The sequence below is a fragment of the Orcinus orca genome, chromosome 11 (genome assembly GCF_937001465.1).
Source record: "Orcinus orca chromosome 11, mOrcOrc1.1, whole genome shotgun sequence".
In the NCBI taxonomy this organism is placed as follows: Eukaryota; Metazoa; Chordata; class Mammalia; order Artiodactyla; family Delphinidae; genus Orcinus; species Orcinus orca.
The window spans coordinates 8,120,788-8,145,676 of record NC_064569.1 but is presented as its reverse complement, the minus strand read 5'-3'; the positions used below and the strand labels follow the sequence as shown (position 1 = coordinate 8,145,676).

Sequence of the window (24,889 nt, the reverse complement as noted above, 5' to 3'; positions counted from 1 at the left end):
TCCCAGCGCCGTTCGAGTCTGGACGTAGGTGGCGGCCCAGTTTGGTGAGGTACACGCTTTTACTGTTCTCTCCCTTTTCATTTCTATTTCTTTCTTTTTAATGATTTTCTATTAAAGTTAAGTTGAAATTGTCTATTTGTGTGACGAGCGGTGTCTCTTCGTTAACGAATTCTTCGAAACTAAAACAAAAGTAAAACTTTTGGCAAAACAGACTTAAAAAAAGTTCTCGAATCAAGAAAAGACATAAAAGAACCTTTAATGCAGGTTACTAAGTGAAAGAAGGCAATCTGAAAAGGCTACGTACTGTAAAATTCCAACGATTTGACATTCAGGAAAAGACAAAACTATGCAGACAGTGAAAAGGTCTGTCTAAGGGGCCGATGGTGGGAAGGTTGGGAGGGATGAACAGGTGGAGGCCAGGGGTTTTTTTTTTTTTTTTTTGCGGTACGCAGGCCTCTCACTGTTGTGGCTTCTCCCGTTGCGGAGCACAGGTTCCGGACGCGCAGGCTCAGCGGCCATGGCTCACGGGCCCAGCCGCTCCGCGGCATGTGGGATCCTCCCGGACTGGGGCACGAACCCGCGTCCCCTGCATCGGCAGGCGGACTCTCAACCACTGCGCCACCAGGGAAGCCCTTACTCATTGTTGAGTAGACGTCAAGCTTCCATCATCAGCTCCTCCTCCAGGTCCAGCTGGGGAGTTTTCTTGTCCCTACGTGGTTAATCCAGGACTGTCATGGCACTATGGAAAAATTATTTCAGGCCTCAGTACCATGAGGGTCTTTCACTTTGCAATGCAATGTCACCTTTCCATAAATTATTGTTTTTTATGTGCAGAGAGCATGTCCTAGGGGTCATTAACTTACTGAGCTCACTGAGCAGGATGTGGGTCTCATGCCACCATTGTTTTATTGTTTTGGGGCACGTCTCATGCTTCGGTTGCATGGCTTTGTTGATACACAAGCCTGCTTCATTTTGTGGTTAAGCAAACCTGCTTTCTTAAGTGATCGTTAACTTACAGGGGTCTCCCATACTTTTCTTACTTACAATCCCCTAGTGGGGTTAACTATTTAATTACCGACTTTGTCCCTTGACTGTGTCCCTTTCAGATTCATGTCATTATACATTTTTCAAAATCCATAGCATATAGAACACAAAGAGTGAACCCTCATTTAGACTATGGACTTCGGTTAATAATAGTGTAGCGAAATTTGTTCATCAGCTGTAACCAGTGTAACACAATAATGGAAGGTGTTAAAAATAGGGGAAGATGCATAAGAGGAAGAAACGCATACGGGAACTCTGTATTTTCTACTAAAATTTTCTGCAGACCTAAACTGCTTTTTTTCTTATAAAGCTAAAATGAAGTCTGTTAATTTTAAAAAGCAGGTGACTTTTAGTCAGCATTATAACTGTTTTTAGCACAGTGACCTAAGAACCCACTCATCCTTAACCTAGAACTGAAAGTTATACATGTTACATGTACAGAGCTCCAGTGAGTGTGCTCTGTACACGTGACATAAGTTAAGGGTCAAAGATCATTTGCTGCCACAATTCTTTAAACGAAAATCAGAAAAAGGCACTTTATTTTTTTACTTTTTAAAGTTATTTCTTTTTGGCTGCATTGGATCTTCATTGCTGAGTGCAGGCTTTCTCTAGTTGCAGCAAGCAGGGGGGGCTACTCTTCGTTGCGGTGCATGGGCTTCTCATTGCAGTGGCTTCTCTTGTTGTGGAGCATGGGCTCTAGGTTCACGGGCTTCAGTGGTTGCAGTGCGTGGGCTCAGTAGTTGTGGCACATGGGTTTAGTTGCTCCATGGCATGTGGGATCTTCCTGGACCAGGGATCGAACCCGTGTCCCCTGCATCGGCAGGCAGATTCTTAACCACTGCACCATGAGGGAAGTCCCTGAAAAAGGCACTTTAGAAACTGCTGGAGACACTGCTAAACAAATTGAAGCACTAACAAATTAAAGCTGGAGACACTGCTAAACAAATTAAAGCACTAAACAAATTAAAGCACTAACTATCAAGAGGAAAAGATTGAGGCTGAAATCTGTATTTTTGCTTGGCTATGACCATAGTAACTTTTGAAAGAGAATTTTTACCCATCCATCTACACTTGCTGAAGGGTAAATATAATTTTAAAGATGTTTATTTTATAACAGAGGCCCAGCTTACAAAGCAGTGTATCAGAATTACCTGTGGGGTAAACAAAAAAACAGCAGCAGAAGGAGCACCAACATGGCTGTTCCCTGACAACAGAGAACATGAAGGAGAAGGTCAGGAGAAGAATGAACAGATTATCTTCATAAGCAAAGAAAATTGACTTCCTTTTCTTGAAGGTACCTAATTAGAGGTAACAATAGTGTCCTGACCATCCAGATTATTGCACTTGATAAAGCAAACAAAACTTTATCATTACAGGAAAAAACAAAAGATATATATATATAGCTCTTTTATGTTTTATGGAAACCAGACTCCTATCCTCCAACTGAGACTGGGGTGAAAGGGAAACTGTCTCTCTTGATGATTATATTTCAAAGAGATGGCTCCCAAGTCTTTGGGAAAGACGTTCTTGGGTCTTTCCCAAAGACCCAGGCAAGAGGCTATGAGATTTACCTCTCAAACAGGCCGAAAGAAAGAATTTACAATTGTACAATTGCAAGTTTTCTAAGGTAAATGCTCTAAGAAAAGGGAAGTGAGGGATCTATAGTTAGGTAGACACCTGTCTAAAGTTTATACAAGTTTAGGGAAATATCAGGGCTGTCCAGGTCATCATATACATGCATCAATCTTGTTCAGAGGTACCGTGATACCCTTTAAATTTCTAGCAGAAGACCTAACAGAATATTTTATATGAATTTGCAGTATGGGTTGCATTTTGTGTTGCAAACAATTAAAAGACTCTTAGCAAAGCAACACAATAAATATTGTTTCCATCCACTCGAATTTAGACAAACTACTTACCCAGCCTTGGGCAAAATTTTATTTTAGTTCTTTCTCTGTATAACTTCATATTGAAGTTATCATAAGAGCAACAAGTGGTGCGGTAGGCTGCAAAAGGAGCCTGGGTTTTGGAGATTGGAAACAGATGGTCAGTCTTGCTCTTTACTCATCCATAAAGTCAAAAGACCCAATACCTGGATAATGCAGGTATTGATGTATCAAATGAAATAATGTGGATTGAAGCATTTACCAATAATTTGAGCTTTCTGACTTCAGTATACAGAAGTTTTAAGGACAAAAAAAAAGAAAGGCCTGCAGCGCCCCCTGGTACGAACTCTTAGTAAATGAACTCAGGTAAAGCAAACAAACAAACAAACAACAACAAAACAAAACAAAAAAACACAAACCAAAAAAACCCTTGGGTTTTTGGAGCAGCTACACAAGTTTCACTCTAGCAATCACTACTCCATTTCTTTACGTACAAATACCCTCAGAGGTGCGGACAAACATCAAATGCAAACTCAATGAGCAGCGCCAATGTTCACCTCCTTCCCTTTCCCACTCCCACAGCCTGTGCACATGCACACACACACAGACACACACACACACCAAGGGGGGCTTTGGAATAAAATCCTCGAAATAACTGATTCTGGCTGTGTCATTTACAGCCGTGGTTTAAACACTTTGCTATGGTGCCTGAGAATCATCTGGAGATCCTGTTAACTGCAGATTTGAATTCACTGGGTCCGAGGTAGGACCTGAGGTCCTGTATTTTTAACAATCTCCCAGGCAAGGCCTCTGCTGCTGGTGATGGGACATCCAACAACTTCCAGCCCTGGCATCTGTGCAGGCAGAAACACTCACTGCCAGGTCAGTAAAAGGAGCAGGTTCGTGAAGTCCTTAGAAGAATCCCCTCCCAGAGCAGGAGGCTGTGGAGGTGATCAGGGGAAGTTTGCTTCGGGTAAAGAAGAGGGTGCCACACAACATAAAGAGGGGACCATCCCCCGGGAGCAAGCAGATCTTGTTTTCAGGTATCATCACATCCACCCCTCCCCCACCCTTATTTTGCAAAACTCAGGTTCAAGAAGGGAGGCAGACCACTCACCTGGGACAGATTTCAGAATTTCTACTCAGACTTCTTCAAAGCCCAAGGAATTATTCTTCCTAAAACTCCACTTCTTCTGAGCCTGCCCTTGTGGAAAGGGGAGAGGAACAACTTAGTGGCTTTGAAAGTGACTTAGGGAGACCCGGGAAGTGACTTCCTTGATTTGGAAAGGGATGGCTACATGCTCTGGGTACTTCCCTCCTGCCTCTGGTGTATCTGGGAGGTGAATAAAGGGAAATGCACTTCAGGAGTAGGTGGAGGGAATTAGGGGTTCTTGGAATGGTGTTCATGGTGTTAAAAACAAGACGAGCCCAAAACGCAGTCACTTGTGCTAAGTCACTAGCAACCATTTCACCAAACTGAGGCTTAACTATAGTTTTGGTTCCCCCAGAAATGGAATCTTACACCAGTTGATCAAGAATTACCTGACCAGCAATAGCTATGTAATCTTGACATCACCTAAAGGAAAGTAACTTTGCATTAACTAACCCACTTTCTTTGCCTGGTATAATTTCCTTGATGCTATTCCCCTCTGTCTGAAAGTTTTTCATTTTGTACAGCCCCTTGGAGCTCCTTTCTGTCTGCTAGATTGGATGCTGCCCAGTTTGAATCAATTTTTGCTCAAATAAACTCTTTAAATTTTTAATATTCCTCATTTTAACTTTTAACAATAAGACAATGTCTGCAGAGAGCAGGTCACAGGAGAAGGTAGGAATTTTAGTGGCCAAGGTAACAAGTCCACTTAACCACCTACCTTTACATCATACAGACAAAAACCAAGTTGTTGACTGAGCAGATCAGGCCTTATACACTGTGATAAAGCTTAGTGTTTCCTGTGCAAAACTAAAAATAAGAATCCCTTCCAGGTCAAAACTCCGACATAAGGAATAATGATTTTTCTTCCTACTTCACCAATTACTTAAAATAAATAATAACACTTTTTTCAATGATTTTTGAATGACTAAAGAATGCTATATACATACTTTATATGTGTTATTTATTATTTATTTTATAGTGGCTGTAACACAGAGTGTAGGCAACACATATTAGGACTACCATAGAGTGAGCTTTTCACCAGCCAGAAGCTGTGGGCAAAAATCTTGAATGTCACTTCTGAGATTAGGTTAATGACTATGTTTTTTTTCTTGTTTTTTTTTTTAATTAATTTTTGTTGGATTATATTTGCTTTACAATGTGTTAGTTTCTGCTGTACAGCAAAGTGAATCAGTTATACGTATACATATGTCTCCTCTTTGGGTCACCACAGAGCACTGAGTAGGGTTCCCTGTGCTGTACAGTAGGTTCTCATTAGTTATCTGTTTTATACATAGTAGTGTACATATGTCAATCCCAATCTCCCAAGTCATCCCACGCCCCCCTTCTCCCCTTAGTACCCATAAGTTTGTTCTCTACATCTGTGTCTCTATTTCTGCTTTGCAAATAAGTTCATCTGTACCATTTTTCTAGATTCCACATATAAGTGATATTATACGATATTTGTGTTTCTCTTTCTGACTTCACTCTGTATAACAGTCTCTAGGTCCATCCATGTCTCTGTAAATGGCACTATTTCGTTCCTTTTTATGGCTGAGTGATATTCCATTGTATATATGTACCACATCTTCTTATCCATTCCTCTGTCGATGGACATTTAGGTTGTTTCCACCTCCTGCCTATTGTAAATAGTGTTGCAATGAACATTGGGGCGCGTGTATCTTTTTGAATTATGGTTTTCTCTGGGTATATGCCCAGGAGTGGGATTGCTGGGTTTCTTGTTGTTTTTATTGTTTTTTCTTTTTCTCTTTTTATTTTCCCCCTAGGCCTGCCATAACAAATTACCACAAACTGGGTGGCAGCAGAAATTTATTTTCACACAGTTATGGAGGTTAAAATTCTGAGATCAAGTTGTCAGGAAGATGATGCTCTATTGAAGTCTATCAAGGAGAGTCTGTTCCCTGCCTTTCTCTTAACTTCTGATATCACCAGGAATCCTTGGCATTCCTTGGCCTGTACCAGTGTAATTCCTCACATGGTATTCTTCTCTCTGTGTCTGTGTCAGTGTCCAGTTTTCCCTCTTCTTATATGGATACCAGTCATTTTGGATTAAGGGCCCAGCCTACTCCAGGATGACCTTGTCTTAATGAATTATATCTACAATGCTCCCATTCCTGAATGAGATTAAATTCTGAGGTGGTGGGGGTTAGGAATTCAACATATCTTATAGGGGGACACAATTCAACCCATAACACTATAGGAGCCCTTACTCTAGGGGCCGCAAGATGCCATGTTGTGAATAGCTGTATGGAGTGTCCCACTGGCAAGGAATTGATGTTTCTGGCCACCTGACGGCTCCCGACTTCCAGATGAGTGAGCTGGGCAGCAAATCCTTTTCCAGCCAACCTTGAGATCACTAACCCCGGTCAACCAGACTTATAAAAGAGCCGGAGGCACCTAATAACTCTGTGCCCAGATTCCTGAGCCATAGAGACTGAGACGCTAAATGTTTGTTTTGTTATGCTGTGGTTGGGGTAATTGGTGAGGCGGCAGTTGGCAATTTATACATATTTTGGTATGCAGCAGGATGTGTTGCCATAACAAAGACCTAAAAATGTGGGAGTGGTTTGAGAACTGGGAATGAACAGAAACGGGAAGGATTTTGAGGGATGCAGTAGAGAATGTCCAGATTCCCTTGAACAGATTTTTTTTTTTTGCTGTACGCGGGCCTCTCACTGTTGCGGCCTCTCCCGTTGCGGAGAACAGGCTCCGGACGCGCAGGCTCAGCGGCCATGGCTCACGGGCCCAGCCGCTCCGCGGCACGTGGGATCCTCCCGGACCGGGGCACGAACCCGTGTCCCCTGCATCGGCAGGCGGACTCCCAACCACTGCGCCACCAGGGAAGCCCCCTTGAACAGATTTTTAATAGAAATCAGGATTTTGGGGATGCTGTTAGTGAGGGTTTAAAAGAAAGTGAAGAACATGTTATTGGAAACTGGGGGAAAGAAGATTCTTGTTAAATACTGTCAGAAAGTTTAGCAATCCTGTTATCTGCAGTTATGTGGAAAGCAGAGAATCTCCTAAATTGAATGGGTCGATCGAGCTAAGGGGATTTCCAGGCAAAATGTTGAAGGCACAATCTCATTCCTTCTTGCTGTTTTGAGTGAAATGAGAGAAGAGAGACAGAAATGGAGGAAGGCATGTTTTAAACAAAATGGAGCCAGGGCTTTATGGATTTTAAAACTCCCAGCCTCTCCATAGGGCACAGGATGGTAACATGAACAAATGGTTTCTTCACAAAGACCAAGTCAATGGTAATACCAGGAGTACTGTGGTCTAACAATGAAGCCTAGGCTATTACTGTAAAAACTATTGTTTAGATTTCAGAAAAATTGAAACTAATGCCGAGAGAACTATAGTCACGCTAAAGGTCCTTCAATGAGCTTAAGGCTATAACCCACAGATATTCCCAACCAAACAACAGGATGCTTACAGCATTGTCCCTCAGTGTGTCAGCAGGGGTCCAAGTTAGAAAAAGGTTTGAGTTGTTGTTGTTGTTTAGTGGCAATTGCCCTAATGAAAGTCACAGGGGATGCACAAGGTTTTTGAGAGAATCATATCAGCAGAAACACTGCCAATTTGGATCGAAAGGTCAGGGACAATATAAAATGAAAGAGGCATTTTATTGCCTCTTGACAATAAAGGTGGACCCCCAAATTTCTACTCTGGTGAAGTAGGCTGAGAACATTTCTCAGCTACAAATATGTGCTACCTTTTGTGATAAAAGAAAGATGACATAGCAGGTGAACAAAGAACACAGAGGGTGGAGCTGAGAGACACAGAGCATTATTCCCACATCTTGAAACATAATCAAAGAGCTTCAGGTGTTTGTCTGGCTGGATATTAGAATTGCTATGGACCAGTCACTCCTGTGTGCCTACCACTTGATCCCTTTTTCAACAAGAATGTCTATAGTTCTTATTCTATATCCCACCCTTGTATGTGGAGTGTGTGGGGAGCAAATAGCTTGTCTCTTTAGTTTCTCTGATCTATATTTCTACAGAAACTGTGCTCAGAGAACTACATCCAAAGGAACATCCACTTATGAATCTGATTTATTTGATAAAATTCTGCACTTTGAGCTAATGTTTTAGTGGGATTAGATGCTTGGGAATGTTGGGAGGGTGAATGTACTTTGCATGTAGGAGAGATGTGAATTATTGCACGTCAAGAGTGAATTGCACTAGACAGCCTCTAGGGGCCCCCAATGATCCTGCATCCTTATGTTCATGCCTTTGTGAAATCCCCTCTACTTGAGTCTGTGCTGGCCCTAGTAACTAATATCTGATGAATATAATGCAGCAAAATGAATACATGCCACTTTTGAGATTAAGTTACCAAAAAAACTGTGAATCCTGTCTTGTGTGAACTCTCTTACTCTATTTCCTGTAACTTTATGAAGAGGTCCGTGCGTGAAACAACTGCTGTCTACAGCCAACAACCATCAGGGGCCTGAGGCCAACTAACAGCCGTGTGAGTGAGGTTGGAAGCAGATTTTCCTCCAGTTAAGCCTTGAAATGACTGCATCCCTGGCCGGCACCTTGATTGAGAAACCTTACATCAGAGTGTCCAGCTAAGTTGCACCCAGGTTCCTGAGCCACAGATGCTGTGATATAATAAATGCTTGTTGTTTTAAGCTGTGAAATTTTGGATGTAATTTTTGAAACAGTAATAAAGCCAATAAAACCATCAAACGTGTCAACAAATACAGGGAAAACGTAGAGTGAAGTTAGGAGAGGATTAAACGTAGATAATACTGAGCTAGACTGCTGAAATTTCTGAATTAGAATATTATTATTGTTAGTGCTTAAAATATTTTTCTCATAAATGATATATTATGTATTTTAAAAATTCACTCAGGGATCTGAAGGTGGAGTCCGTTTAAATACCATCGGAAAAATATTTTCTGACAATCAGCTGATATTAAAGCATTCTACACGGGTGTTTGGAGCAGACAAATGATTCTTCTTATCAATTATTTGAAAATGGTATTACATTTATTTATATAATCTCTTCTTTTGTATTCCACCCAGATTCTACTTGCATTGTTCTTCACGTGTGCATATAGAGTTTACCTATTCCTCAAAATCCTTTGACAGTTTCATATTATACCTGGTGTAAAATTGAAAATTCCTGACCCATCCATATTACTATACCCATCACTTCCAAAACTATCTTTGAACAAATGACTGGCTTAGAGAGCTTCCCCCACACACAGCAAATTTCCAGAAATAATTTACAGGGGACCTATGCATAGATGCTCCCTTTGCACCGTTTTACTGCCATCCCCACCACAATTAGGATAAAAAGAATCCAAAAGCAGATCAAGAATTTGTATTTGAATAAATGTTTCGGGAAAAATAAGATAATTTCATAAAAATACTTCTTCATTCTTTAAGAAATCATGGACAACTTAGACTGAAAAAATGCTTAGATGAAATTAAAAGGATAAGACATAATACAGAGATGAAAAATGAGCTGGCAGGGCTTCCCTGGTGGCACAGTGGTTGAGAATCTGCCTGCCAATGCAGGGAACACGGGTTCGAGCCCTGATCTGGGAGGCTCCCACATGCCGCGGAGCAACTAGGCCCGTGAGCCACAACTACTGAGCCTGCGCGTCTGGAGCCTGTGCTCCGCAACAAGAGAGGCCGCGACAGTGAGAGGCCCACGCACCGCGATGAAGAGTAGCCCCCGCTCGCCGCAACTAGAGAAACCCCTCGCACAGAAACGAAGACCCAACACAGCCAAATAAATAAATACATTTATTAAAAAAAAAAAAATGAGCTGGCATCTCTCAGCACAGAAAAGGAAGGTGAAAGGTGTTTCCTTATCAGAAACAAAGGAATGCCTTCTGATATTCTGTAGAAACGTCATGAAGTAGAATTGACTCTGCCAAACAAGTAAAAGCACTTTAAAAGGTGATTGTTACAAAAGAAGGAATAAGGAGATCTGACAAGTCTAAAATCAGTATTTCTGAAGACTAGAACACCACAGAAAAAAAGTTAAGCATTAATAGAAGATAACTCTACCCAAATAAGAGGACAACTAAGTCTGAGCATTAATAGAAAAAAAGCACATCCTGGTGATGTCCCTTATTTTTAGGTATAAAGAAAAAGTATCCTGCTCACCTTAGACTTTGTCACAGCCCCATCAATGACTGAAAATAAAAGAATAATGTCTACCCTGTCCGAGGAACACAGCAAATGAGCCGAGCTCTTACACCCTCCTGTTCTCATGCAAATGTAAAATCAAAACCTGACATTAGGAACTTACTGAATGCAACATATATAGACTCCTTCTGAAAATAAACTACTTAACAAAGAAATCCAGACAACCAGTGGCTAGTTGGAAATAAGAATCTCAAAAAAATGTGAAGACATTGTACAAAATGACTGGAACTATAGATTCTCCACTGGGGCTAATGACTCTACTTAATATTGAAGTTTAAGTAAACACATAATTAATATTACACTGTATATGATGAAGTATAGACCTGAGGTTAAACCACAGTTGAAATTATTATTACCCCCCAAAAAGGGATGCAAATATAAGAAATATAAATGTGACTAAGTTCTTCCTCTGACAAAAGCAGGAATTCATTTGATAGACTTTTGATCAACCAACAAATATAAAAATTAAGACTATTAATTTAAATTATAAAACTTACAGAGTAATATTTTGGTTCCATAAGACACCCGTGATCTCTGTCCCCTCTTTAACTTCTAAAATTTGGCATCTATCCGTGAGCAAAAGTGCCTCTGTGGGAGCTGTGGTACGCAGCACCACACACCAAGGTACTCAGGAAGAGTACCTCTGCATTGGGTAACAGGCAGATATACCCCAATAAAACTGTGGAACCTCTGGAAAATGCTGGCTTGCACAGATACATCTGGACAAGAGAGCCTTTATAGATGTTCAGGTTTCTAAAGAAGTTCTAGAACTCCGTAGGAGCAAAAAAACAAACAACAACAAAAAAACCCCACTGAAATGGGTAAGAGGAATTTTACAAACATCACCTCTCCCTCAAGGTGGTACAGCTTAGATAAGAAGGAAGCTGAGGGCTTCCCTGGTGGCGCCGTGGTTGAGAGTCCGCCTGCCGATGCAGGGGACACGGGTTCGTGCCCCGGTCCGGGAAGATCCCACATGCCGCAGAGCGGCTGGGCCCGTGAGCCATGGCCACTGAGCCTGTGTGTCCGGAGCCTGTGCTCCTCAACGGGAGAGGCCACAACAGTGAGAGGCCCGCGTACCGCAAAAAAAAAAAAAAAAAAAAAGAAGGAGGCTGAGAATCCCTCCCAAGGGGAAAAGAGACAGCGGTGAGTGAACATCGGGATTCCCCAGCCGTGATGGCTCTCGACTACAGAGTATGAAAGAAAGAGGCAGATAAGAATATCAGAGGGCATTAAAGAGATGCCTACTGACTGTGGTCTAGACTCGAGCAGGAGACCCACCCAGGGTGGGTCTTCACTTGAGGATGCCCCCAACTGCCTGTGGGTGCCCTCAATGCCCCAAGTGCCAAACCTACACCTTCTCCCACTCTGTGCTTCGTTCTTTGGGTGTGTTCCTGAGGGTGGTGTTGGAAGCAAGCTTGTATAGACAGAGAGGACACACAGAAAATAGGGCATGGTCTGAACACAAGTGAGAAACCACAATCTTGAGCTACAGCACCAGCTTCTAGAAGAGAAAAAGGAGGTTACCAACAGTCAGCCTGGTGTGTTGTAAGGTGGAGAGAAGGCATAGAAGCTTAAGAATTCTGCCAAAAGAGGGAGCAGGAAGTGTGCAGGAAGTGTGTCCATACAAGATGGAAGAAAGCCTCCGCATATAAGCAGGACCAACAAAAAGTATCTCTCACTTGAAGGCAGCTAGCAAAGATTGGAGAGGGTGACTGCTACTTCAAATGTGAAAACACTAATACAAACCTCCGAGGAACACAGAATCAAAGACAGGAGGGAGGACTGACGCTGAACCCGCCCACCTGCCCTCTCACCGGTGCCGCCGCCCGACCAGGTTTCTTTAAAAGTGATTGAAGACAGTAATTCAAGGTGCCTGAAAATCCTGCTACAGGTAAACTGCAGGCCCTACAAGTTCTTGATCACTTGGAAATGAAATTACAGGAGAAGGGTGACACTTTGCAGAATGAGAAGCTATCTATGTTTTATAAAACGCTAGTCCTCTCTTCATCCAGATACACACACTTCAACAGTCCATCAAGCAACTGAAGGGGCAGCTCAGCCATATACCCTCAGCTTGTTCAGCCAACTTTGATTTTTCTAGGAAAGGCTTATTGATGATCATGGATGGTGCCATTACTAATGGGAATGCCCAAAGGTCCTCTAACAACTTGACTGTGTCTGGGTTATTTCCTTGGACCCCAAAGTCGGGAAATGAAGATATTAATTCAATCATGCAACAGATGGCTCAGGGCCAGCAAATTGAATACATAGATATAGAACAGCCCTCAACTGGAGGCCTTGGATTCAGTGTGGTGATGCTCAGAGGTCAAAATCTGGGAGAAGCTGATATCTTCGTGAAGGAAGTGCAGCCAGGGAGTATAGCTGGCAGGGATCAAAGGTTGAAGGAAAATGACCAAATATTGGCTATTAATCACATACTTACCACTGGGTCAGGACATTTCCCAACAGCAAGCAATTGCATTGTTAGAACAAACCATTAGATCTTTATGTCTGGTTGTGGCCAAGGAACCAGTCCATGCAAAAAAACAGTACTTCTACCAGCCTAATCAATGCAACTCTGCCTGAAACAGTGAGTTGCAAATTTGGAAAAATACTTAATTGTGAATTATGCCTTTGATTTTAAGAAGTGTAAAGACATTTAGAAGGTGTTAGTTTACTCGTCATAGTTCAAGATAGATGATTATATCTCCAAATGCAGCATTAACATGTTAAACAAGATATTTCACAGAGGATTTTTGTTCTGTTTTGTTTTTTCAATGTCCTATGATTCTCGTTGTTTAAGATTATTATTTAATATAGAGGGCAAATTGTAGAATTGGGTATAATTTGGTGATGGAAAGAGTTCCTTGGTGATATAGCCACTTAATTAAGCTGAGAGTTTTTATTAGAGATTTACTGTTGAGTATCTTAAGTAAGATTTGGTTATTTGTTTCAAAAGCATGATTTTTATAAATTATATTGGGTGTTTATGAGTAGATTATGGATACTGCACAATTATAGAAGTTTTTCTTTTTTTCATGTAATGATGTATACTGAACAATTTAAAAGAATAAAAGTTTATGTCTCCTTTGGGAATCTTTAAACTTGTTTTATAACATTTAACAGATTTTGGCCTGCATCTTCAGAACACAAGCTAATAACTCTTATTTTCTTATTAAAAAAAAAAGAATCAAAGACACATGACATCAGCAAAAGTCATAGTAATCCTTCAATAATAAAAGTCAAAGACACAGAGATTTATTATTTACCAGATAAAAAATTCAAAATAGTTGTTTTGAAGAAATTCAGTGAGCTACAAGAAAGCACAGAAAGGAAATTCAGTGAAATCAGAAAAACAATATATGAACAAAATGAGAAATTTAACAAAGAGGTAGAAACCACAAAATCAAACAGAAATTCTGAACCTGAAGAATTCAATGAATAAAAAGAAGAATGCAGTAGAAAGCATCAATAGCACTTAATATATTAAGCAAATACCAGATCTGAAGGGAGAAACAGGGGCAATACAATAATAGTAGGGGACTTCAAACCCCACTTTCAACAATGGACAGATTGCTGAATCAACAGGGAAAAGCTGAACTTGAACCATACTTTAGACCAAATGGACCTAACAGACACTTACAGAGCATTCCATGCAACAGCAGCAGAATATACATTCTTCTCAAATGCACGTGGAACATTCTCCAGGACAGATCATATGACAGGTCGCCAAACAAGTCTTAGCAAATTTAAAAAGACTGAAATCATACCAAGTTTCTTTTCCAACCACAAGAGTGTGAAAAGAGAAGTCAACAACATGAGGAAAGCTGGAAAAATTACAAACATTTGGGAGTTAAACAACACTCCCAAACAAACAATGAATGAGAAAAGAACTCAAAGGGGAAATTTTAAAGTATCTTGAAAAAATGAAAATGGAAACAACACACAAAAATCAATGGGATGCTGCAAAAACTGTTCTTAGAGAGACATTTTAGTGATAAATGCATGTATTAAGACAGAAGAAAGATCTCAAACAAACAACCCAACTTCAAAGCTCAAGGAGCTAGAAAAAGAAAGACAAACTAAGCCCAAGGTTAGCAGAAAAAAAGGAAATAACAAATGAGAGCAGAAATAAATGAAATAGAGACTAGAAAAACAATAGAAAAGATCAATGAAAATTATTTGACACCCATATATGATGAAAACTAACAATAAGATGGGTATAGAAGAAATATAACTCAACATAATATAGGCCATATATGACAAACCCACAGCTAACATCATACTCAACAGTGAAAAACTGAAAGTTATCTCTCTAAGATTAGGAATAAGACAAGCATGTCCATTCTCACCACTTTTAATTAACATCATATTGGAAGCCCTAGGTAGAGAAATTAGGCAAGAAAAAGAAATAAAATTCATCCAAACTGGGCTTCCCTGGTGGCGCAGTGGTTGACAGTCTGCCTGCCAACGCAGGGGACACGGGTTCGTGCCCCAGTCTGGGAAGATCCCGCATGCCGTGGAGCGGCTGGGCCCGTGAGCCATGGCCGCTGGGCCTGCGCGTCCGGAGCCTGTGCTCCGCAACAGGAGAGGCCGCGGTGGTGAGAGGCCCGAATACTGCAAAAAAAAAAAAGTCATCCAAACTGATAAGGAAAGAAGTAAAACTGTCACTATTAGTGGAAGAAATATTTTATAGATAGAAAACCCTAAAGAATCTACCTAAAAACTATTAGAAATAATAAATGCCTACAGTAAAGTTGCAGTGTACAAAATCAATATACAAAAATCTGTTGTGTTTCTATACTTAACAATGAAGTAGACAGAGAAAACAATCCCATTTACAATTGCAACAAAAAATAAAATACCTAGGAAGAAATTTAACCAAGGAGGTAAAATACCTGTACATTGAAAACTGTGACATTGGGAATTCCCTGGTGGTCCAGTGGTCAGGACTCCACACTCTCACTTCTGAGGGCCCCAGTTCAATCCCTGGTCAGGGAACTAAGATCCCACAGGTCATGCTGCATGGTCAAAAAAAGAAAAAAAGAAAAAGAAAAGAAAAAAACTGTGACATTGTTGAAAGAAATTGAAGAAGACACAAAGAAATGGAAAGATATAGCATGCTTATGGAAAGAAAACAGAACAAACCTTTAGGCAACACATGACCTGATTTCAAATTATACTACAAAACTATAGTAATCAAAACAGCATAGTATTGGCAGAAGAACAGACTCACAGATCAATGGAACAGAATTGAGAACCCAGAAATAAATCCACAGGTATATGGATAATTAATTTACAATAAAGAAGCAAAGAACATACAATGGAAAAGGATAGTCTCCTCAATAAATGGTGTTGGGAAAATTGGACAGCCACATGCAAAAGAATGAAACTAGACCTTATCTTACACCATACACAAAAATCAACTAAAAGTTAATTAAAGACTTGAATGTAAGACTCAAAAACATAAAACCATAGAAGAAACATAGGCAGTATGTTCTTTGGCATCACTTTTAGCAATATCTTTCTGGATAGGTCTTCTCAAGCAAGGGAAACAATAGCAAAACTAAACAATTGGGACTACATCAAACTAAAATGCTTCTGAACATCAAAGGAAACCATCCACAAAAATTAAAAAAAAAAGAAAACCTACTGAATTGAAGACATTTGCAAATGATATATCTGATGCATGGTTAATATCCAAAATATATAAAGAATTCATACAACTCAACAACAAAAAAACAAGCAACCCAATTAAAAAATGGGCAGAGGAACTGAATGGACAGTTTTCCCAAGAAGACATATAGATGACCAATAGGTACATGAAAAGATGTTCAACATCACTCATTATTAGGAAAATGCAAATCAAAACCACAGTGTGATATCATCTCACAATCATTAGGATGGCTATTACCAAAAAGGCAGAAATAACAAATGCTGGCAGGGATGTGGAGAAAAGGAAACGCTCATACACTGTTGGTGAAAAGGTAAATTGATTTAATCTTTATGGATAACAGTATGGAGATTTCTTTAAAAATTAAGAATAGAACTACCATATGATACAGCTAATCCATTTCAGGATATTTATCCATAGAATACTAAAACACTAATTCAAAAAGATATATGTACTCCAACGTTCATTGCAACATTATTTACAATAGCCAAGGTATGGAAACAACCTAACTGCCCAATGATAGATGAATGGTTAAAGATATGGTACACACACACACACACACACACACACACACACATAAAATGGAATATTACTCAGCCATAAAAAAGATGAAACCTTGCCATTTGCGATGACATGTATGAACCTTGAGGGTATTAAACCAAGTGAAATAAGTCGAACAGAGAAAGACAAATACCATATGGTTTCATTCATATGTAGAATATAAAAATAAGTGAACAAACCAAACCAAACAAGACAAACACATGGATACACAGAGCAGAATAATAGTTACCAGAGGTAAAGGGGTGTGGAGGGGGAGGGCAAAATGGGTAAAGTGAGTCAACTGTATGGTGATGGATGGAAACTAAACTTTTGGTGGTGAGCACACTGTTAATATATATAGAAGTCAAAATATAATGTACATGTGAAACATATATAACATTATAAACCAGTGTTACCTCAATTAAACTCTAACAAAAAAACTTTATTTGCAAACATTTAAATTTGAATTGCATATAGATTTCTTATATCACAAGGTACTTTTCTTTTGATTTTTTCAACAATTAAAAATGTAAAAATTTTAAAAATATGTTTTGGTTTGCAGGCTACAAAAAAGCAGGTAGCAGGATAGATTTAATCCACTGTTCTATATTTGCTGATTCCTGATGTAAAGGTTATAAATTGGGAGAAAGGTGCCGTATGAGCTTGAGTCAAGTAATAACACTCAACAGTTTTGAGTACATACCAAAAAACTCTTAGAAATACATTTGGACTAAATTCATTAAGAACTCCTCTAAAATTCAATATAAAAATAGTCAAATGACAAAAGCAGAAAATTTACCAGAATGATCTACAAATGGCTCTAAAGCATTGAACAGATACTCAACCTCACTCAGAATAAAAGCAATGTAAATGTTCATCCAAAATGTAAATAAGTAAATAGTTACCACTAAAGACCTTAATAAGATTATAAAACTTTCAAATTTCCAAAAGAAGAATGCACACCTATATAGTACACAAAGAAAATATAGATCATATAGCAAAAGTTAAGTCTAACACACAAACACACACACACACACATAAGGAGATAAAATAATGGGTAATATGTTATACAACTAAAATAAATGGGATAAAATCACATTAGTTGAAGTTGATGTTTGTATAAAATAAAAATTGCTGATCATGAAATTCATGTAACCAAAATGACTAAAGATATTGAAAATAAAATTATGGCCAAGAGCATATTTGAGACTTAAAATGAAAAAAATCAGATAAAGTGATTCAAAACAATGTGACTCACATATAACATATATTGACAATTTTGCCCATAGTTTCTTCATATCAAGTTAAAAAATAAACAAATAAAATTCACAGATACAACTAAAGCCACTTTTCTCCTTTCTTCTCTCCCAGATGTAACATCTAATCTGAGATTGGTACAGATACCTTACATGCATTCTTTTTATGCATTCACTATAAATATTTATTGATAACACAGAGAATTGTTTTATGTAATTTTTGACATTGCATGATGCTCAAAACCCAAGTCTCTTGGCCTCTAGCTTTAAGACTTTTGTTTTTCCACTTTAGATAAATTCTCTTATTTTTACCACCATCCCCAACGCAGCAGCCACACGATATTAGCTGGAAATTCACCCCACCCCTTTATTATTTTCTGAAGACGTAGATTGTGCTTTACATTTTTTGTAGCTAAGTTTGTATTGTGTATATGTACTTTATATTTGAATTTTACTTACAAAACCCTCCCAACAAATAATATGGAGTGTAACCTAGTAGATGTTTTATGAACACAGACTGAATGACTGTATGAGTAACCTCGTGAGAAGGTGATCATATCACTTTATAAAAGGACTTTGAGAATTTAACTTCTAGCAGCTGCCTTATCTTCCATTTACATGCTCTGTATTTAACAACACAGAAACAATAGGAGAACTGTGTACTCTAAAAATAAATGCAATTCTTAGATTATAAAAGTTAGTTTTAACACTATTGATACACATTTTAGTGACTGAACTTCAGGCAAATGCTAAATTGGCATTCTGCTAGCTGACACACTTATTGACCATAGATGTAAATACTTAAATGTCTCTAGGGAGATATTTGTGGTAAGTATTTCCTGTGCATAAAGTCAACTGACCTAATTTTGTTTGCAGTGGAAATTTCTGAACCTTAAACACAAAAAATTTCTGTGCAGTATCTTTTTCTCATCAAAATGTTGAAAATGTTCTGAATATTGGTATAATCCATTATGGAACAAGCTAGAGAAAGTACATTTACTCTTTGGAAGAGTTTGTATTTGGTCTGGTGTTAATCAGTAGGTTCAGTTGGTGTTCAGAAGTCTTCAATTTTTGCAGTATGATCTGCTCCCCGCTGCAAATGTGAAGCATAGAATACATCTCACATTCATTTATTCCTTCAATATATATCCACGTAATTGTGTTACTGAGTCCAAGCTTGTACTGCTTGCTGCACAACAGGCCAGTAAGTCGAGAGATAAGGTATTGGGGCAAGGAATAGTGACTTTATTTGGAAAACCAGCAGCCTGAGAAGATGGTGGACTAACGTCTCAAAGAACCATCTTACCTGAATTGGATATCAGGCTTCTTTTATACAAAAAGGGGAGGGGGGTAGCTGTTTGTTGCAGACTTGTTGGTGCTGGCCAGACCCCAGAGACAATGTGATAATCCTTTGTTTTTGCAGCTGTCCACATAGGTCTGGTCATGATGTTCCCATAAACCTCCAACAAGACAAATGTTATTTTCTGTTTTGTAACTTTTAATCTCTATACCAATGAAAAATGTTATGGCTTTAAAGATCAAGCCTGGGAGGCAGAGCCTTGAGAAAGGGATATTCTGTATACTTCAGGCAACATTCTTTTTCAAAGGTGCAGAGCCAGCATGACTAAGCACAGGCAACAGGACATAATGGTGAGAGCTAAAGGAATAGATCCAATATGAAGTCAGGTTTATTCTTCTCTGTTACAATTATTCTCTGGCATGAGAAAACAGTCATGATTCAAGGGAAAATTTCCCTTTAATAGCAAAACAGACAAAAGTTGGGCTTCCCTGCTGGCACAGGTGTTGCGAGTCCGCCTGAACATGCCCGATGCAGGGGACACGGGTTCATGCCCCGGTCCGGGAAGATCCCACATGCTGCAGAACGTCTAGGCCCATGAGCCATAGCCACTGACCCTGCGCGTCCGGAGCCTGTGCTCCGCGACGGGAGAGGCCACAGCGGTAAGAGGCCCGCGTACCGCAAAAAAAAAAACAACAAAAAACAGACAAAAGTTGATATTACCACATTGCAAATAAATTACAAATATGTTTTCTGTGCCAGATCTGCAGGAACACAGAAGAAGAAGGGATAAAATGTATTTGATTTTACAATGAAGTACTGAGACTTAAACCAAAATTTGATACTTAAGCAGTACAGCTAGATGTTAATGAGTGAGCGGGTCATGCAAAGTGATACTCTATAGCTACATGATGAATTCTTCAGTGGTTAGAATTTATCTATCTTCTCTAAAACCACATCTAATTTTCTAATATTTAAAAATTTTCTTAGAAGGCGTTAAGTATTGTTTAATTGTTTAAATTTAGCAGGAATCATTTTGTTTATGATTCCATATGTGAATAAGCTAGTTCATGGTGCACACAGGTTAATGTGTCAATCTAGGACATAAATGCAGTGACCCTGCTGTACATTTTAACCCTTAGAGGCTTTTACTCCATCTCCCATCTCCATTGTCCCATTGCATTCCTCCAACAATTGACCATTTCCTATCCTCTAGTAGGGGAGAGGGAAGAGATCCTATCGAAAACACTGCCCTTACGTCTCGAATATTTTTAGACAATATACCCTCCCTTCCCTTATTTATCATTACTGAACGCTAGTTTTCCATCAGCTATGAAAGTTTTCTTTTGTATTTTTTTCTTTTTTCTATTGTGGTAAAAGCACATAATGTAAAATTTACCTTCTTAATAATTTTTAAGCATACAGTTAAACAGTATTAACTATATTCTTGTTGTTGTAAGACAGAGCTCCAGAATTTTTTCATCTTGCAAATCTGAAACTCTATACCCATTAAGTAACTCCCTTTTCTCCCTCCCTCCAGCCAGTAGTCTACTTTCTGTTTCTGTGAATTTTATTACCTTAGATACCTCTTATAAGTGGAATAATATACTGTCTTTTTATAACTGACTTATTTCACATAACATAGTAGCCTCAAGATTCATTAATATTGCAATATGTGACAGAATTTCCTTCTGCTTTAAGGATGAATAATATTCCATTGCATGTATATACCACATTTTCTTTAACCATTTATCTGTTGATAGACATTTGGATTGCTTCAACTCTTGGCTATTGTGAATAGTGTTGTTATGAACATGAGTATATTTCTTTGAGACCCTGTTTTCAATTCTTTTGAATATATTCCTAGAAGTTGGATTACTGGATCATTTAATAGTTCTATTTTTAAACTTTAAGAAACTATGTTTAAAAATACCATACCACTACCATAGTGGTTGCACCATTTTGCTATCCAACCAACAAGATACAAGGGTTCCAAATTCTCCACATCTTGCCAACACTTGTTACTTTCTGTAATTTTTAAAATATTAATCATCTTAACATGTGTGAGCTGATATCACATTGTGGTTTTGATTTGCTTTTCTCAGATGGTTAGTGATGATGATCATCTTTTAATATGTTTGTTGACCATTTGGATATCAATTTGGAGAAATATCTATTCAAATCCTTTGCTCATTTTTTAATCAGGCTTTTTGATTTTTGTTGATGAGTCATAGAAGTTCTTTATATATGTTGGATATTAACCCCTTATCATATGATTTGCAAATATTTTCTCCCATTTTGTAGGTTACCTTTTTACTCTGTTGATTGTGTTCTTTGATGCACAAAATTTTTTAAGTTTGATGCTGTCCCATTCATCAATTTACACTTTTGTTTTCTGTGTTTCTGGTATTATATAAAAGAAAGTATTACCAAGTCATGAAGCTTTTCCTGTATGTTTTCTTCTAGGAGTTTTTTAGTTATAGGTATTACTTTCTTATAGGTCTTTAATCCATTTTGAGTTAATTGTTGTATATAATGTAAGATAAGGGTCAACTTCATTATCTGGCATGTAAACATCTAGTTTTCCCAACATCCTTTGTTGAAGAGATGGTCTTTTGCCCATTGAGTTGTCTTGGCACTGCTGTTGAAGATCCAATGGTCATAAACCTGGAGGTTTATTTCTGGGCTCTTTATTCTATTTCATTGGTTTATTTGTTTTTATGCCACTACTACACTGTTTTGGTTACTGTCACTTTGTAATATGTTTTGAAATCAGGAAGTTGAGTCCTCCAACTTTGTTCTTCTTTTCCAGAATTGTTTATTTGAGGTTCCTTAGAGATTCCATGTGACTTTTAGAATGACTTGTTTTCTATTTCTGAAAAAAAATGCCATTGGGATTTTGATAGGGATTGTGTTGAACATCACTGTGGATAGTATACACATTTTTTTTTAAATTGAGGTATAGCTGACATAAAATTTTGTATGTTTCAGGGCTTCCCTGGTGGCTCAGTTGTTGAGAGTCCGCCTGCTGATGTGGGGGACATGGGTTTGTGCTCCGGTCTGGGAAGGTCCCACATGCCGCGGAGCAGCTGGGCCCGTGAGCCATGGCCGCTGAGCCTGCGCGTCCGGAGCCTGTGCTCCACAGTGGGAGAGGCCACAACAGTGAGAGGCCCGCATACTGCAGAAAAACAAAAAAAAACAACAAAAAAAATTTTTGTATGTTTCAGGTGTACAACACAGTGATTCACAATTTTTAAAGGCTATACTCCATGTATAGTTATAAAATATTGGCTATATTCCCTGTGTTGTACAATATATCCTTGTAGCTTGTTTATTTTTTACATAGTAGTTTGTACCTCTTAATCCCCTACCCCTACCTTGCCCCTCTTGCCTTCCCTCTAGCTACTAGTAACCACTGGTTTGTTCTCTATGAGTCTGTTTCTTTTTTGTTGTATTCACTAGTTCATTATATTTTCTAGATTCCACTTAGAAGTGATATCATACAGTATTTGTCTTTCTCTGACTTATTTCACTCAGCATAATACCTTCCAAGTCCATTCATGTTGTTGCAAATGGCAAAATTTCATTCTTTTTATGTCTGAGTAGTATTCCATTGTATATATACACCACATCTTCTTTATCCATTCATCTACTGATGTACACTTAGGTTAATTCCATATCTTGGCAACTGTAAAGTTTAATTCCATACCTTGGCAACTGTAATTAATGATGCTATAAACACTGGAGTGCATGTATCTTTTCAAATTAGTGTTTTCATTTTTTTAAAATATATATACCCAGGAGTGGAATTGCTGGATCATATGGTAGTTCTAGTATGCACATGTTAACAATGTTAAGTCTTCCAATCCATGAACACGGGATGACTCTTCATGTATCTATGTCTTCTTTAATTTCTTTCAGCAATATTTTGTACTTTTCTGTGTACAAGTCTTTAACCTCCTTAATTAGGTTTCTTCTGAGTATTTTATTCTTTTTGATACTATTGCAAATTAGTTAATTTCATTTCCTTTCCAGATCATTAATTAGTGTATAAAAATGCAACTGATTTCTGTGTATTGACTTTTTATTCTGAAACTTAGCCAAATTCATCTATTAGTCTAACAGATTTTTGCATGTGTGGAGTCTTGACAATTTTCTACATATAAGATTATGTCCTCTCTGAACAGAGATAATTTTACTTCTCTTTTTTTTTTCCCAACTTAGATGTCTTTATTTCTTTTTTTTGTCTAACTGGTTTGACTAGGATTTCCAATACTATGTTGAATAGAAGTGGTGAGAGCAGGCGTCCTTGTCTTGTTCTTGACCTTAGAGGAAAAGCTTTCAGTTTTTTACCATTGATTGTGCTGTTAGCTGTGGGCTTTTCATAAGTGACCTTTATTATGTTGAGGTAGTTTCCTTCTATTCCTAGTTTGTTGAGTATTTTTATCATAAAAGGGTGTGGAATTTTGTCAAATGGTTTTTCTCCATCAGTTAAGATAATCATGTGGTTTTTGTCTTTCATTCTATTAATGTGGTGTAGTACATTGGTGATTTTCCTATGCTAACCAGTCATCTATTCCAGAAATAAATCCACTTTGTCATCATGTATAAGCTTTCTAATGTGCCGTTGAATTCAGTTTGTTAGTATTTTGTTGAAAATTTTTGTTTTAATATTCATCAGGAATACTAGTCTATAGTCTTCTTTTCTTGTAATGTCTTTATCTCTCTTTGGTATCAGGGTAATGCTGGTCTCAAAGAACTTAGAAGTGTTCCATCCTCTTCAGATTTTTGGAAGATTTTCAGAAGAATTAGTGTTAATTTTTATTTAAATATCAAGTAGAATTCTCCAATGAATTCGTCTGGTCCTGGGCTTTTCTTTGTTAGGAGGTTTTTTAATACTATTTAAATCTTACCCATTGTTGAATTGTTCAGATTTTCTGCTTCTTCATGATTCAGTCTTAGTACATTTCTAGGGATTTATCCATTTCCTCTAGGTTATCCAACTTGTTGGTATACAATTATTCATAGTATTCTCTTCATTAAGTTGTTTCTCTGTGTTCTCACTAATTACTTTAAATTCTTTGTCGGGCAGTTCATAGATCTGACTTTTTTTTTTTAAATCAGTTTCAGTTTTTGGGGTTTTTGTTTGTTCCTTTGATTGGGCCATGTTTCTGTGTGTTGTGTGTGTGTGTGTGTGTGTGTGTGTGTATTTTTTTTTTTCTGGGATTGGCACTCCTAGGCTTTGTATAGAGCCTTTGTGAAGATTAAGACCTTTCACCAGTTAGCCCAGCTGGAGGTTCCTGAACTTCTCAAACCTTTTTTCACCTCTTGCTTTCCCCATGTCTGCCTGCAGAACTGCAGCTCTGCATCTCCTTGCTTCAGCTTTCACTAGCTTCCAAACTTCTTCTGGTCCTATAAGCACTCTGTGTCAGGCAAGACAGAAACCAGTCCCTTGAGTAGCCACCAGACAATCCAGGCTGTTGGATATACAGTTCACTCTTGTTTTAATCTCAAAGAAGGATCCCTGCTATACAGGGTTTCTTCTTGGTGCCTCCACACCAAATGCTGAGATTCCTACCCCTTTTGTTGGAATCTCTTCTTGGTTTTGCAAAGGCCTGGGTGCTGTAATTTTTCAACTGGTCTCTAGAGCTCTCACAAAGGTATTCTGTCCACATACTGTTGTTAACTCAGCGTCTCTGTGGGATAAAGAGGGCGTAGCTTCCTAGTCGGCCATCTTACTAAAGTCACCATTTTCTAAGTCTAGAGTGGATTATCTTGTTTTACGATCACCACTTGTTGCCTTTTGTATTTTCACCTTCTTGCACAAATGATTCTCTTATCACTCTTTTCT

The 24,889-nt window shown here is 38.5% G+C and overlaps 1 long non-coding RNA gene across 1 annotated transcript; it reads right to left on the bottom strand.

Moving 5' to 3' along the window:
- Positions 1–1,583: 1,583 nt before the first annotated feature.
- LOC105748598 (uncharacterized) lies at positions 1,584–11,154 on the bottom strand. The gene is made up of 3 exons (XR_004477664.2): positions 10,769–11,154; positions 4,048–4,134; positions 1,584–1,855 (listed from the first exon to the last, which is right to left on the bottom strand). It is a non-coding gene; the product is annotated as an uncharacterized LOC105748598 (long non-coding RNA).
- Between the last annotated feature and the right edge of the window lie 13,735 nt (positions 11,155–24,889).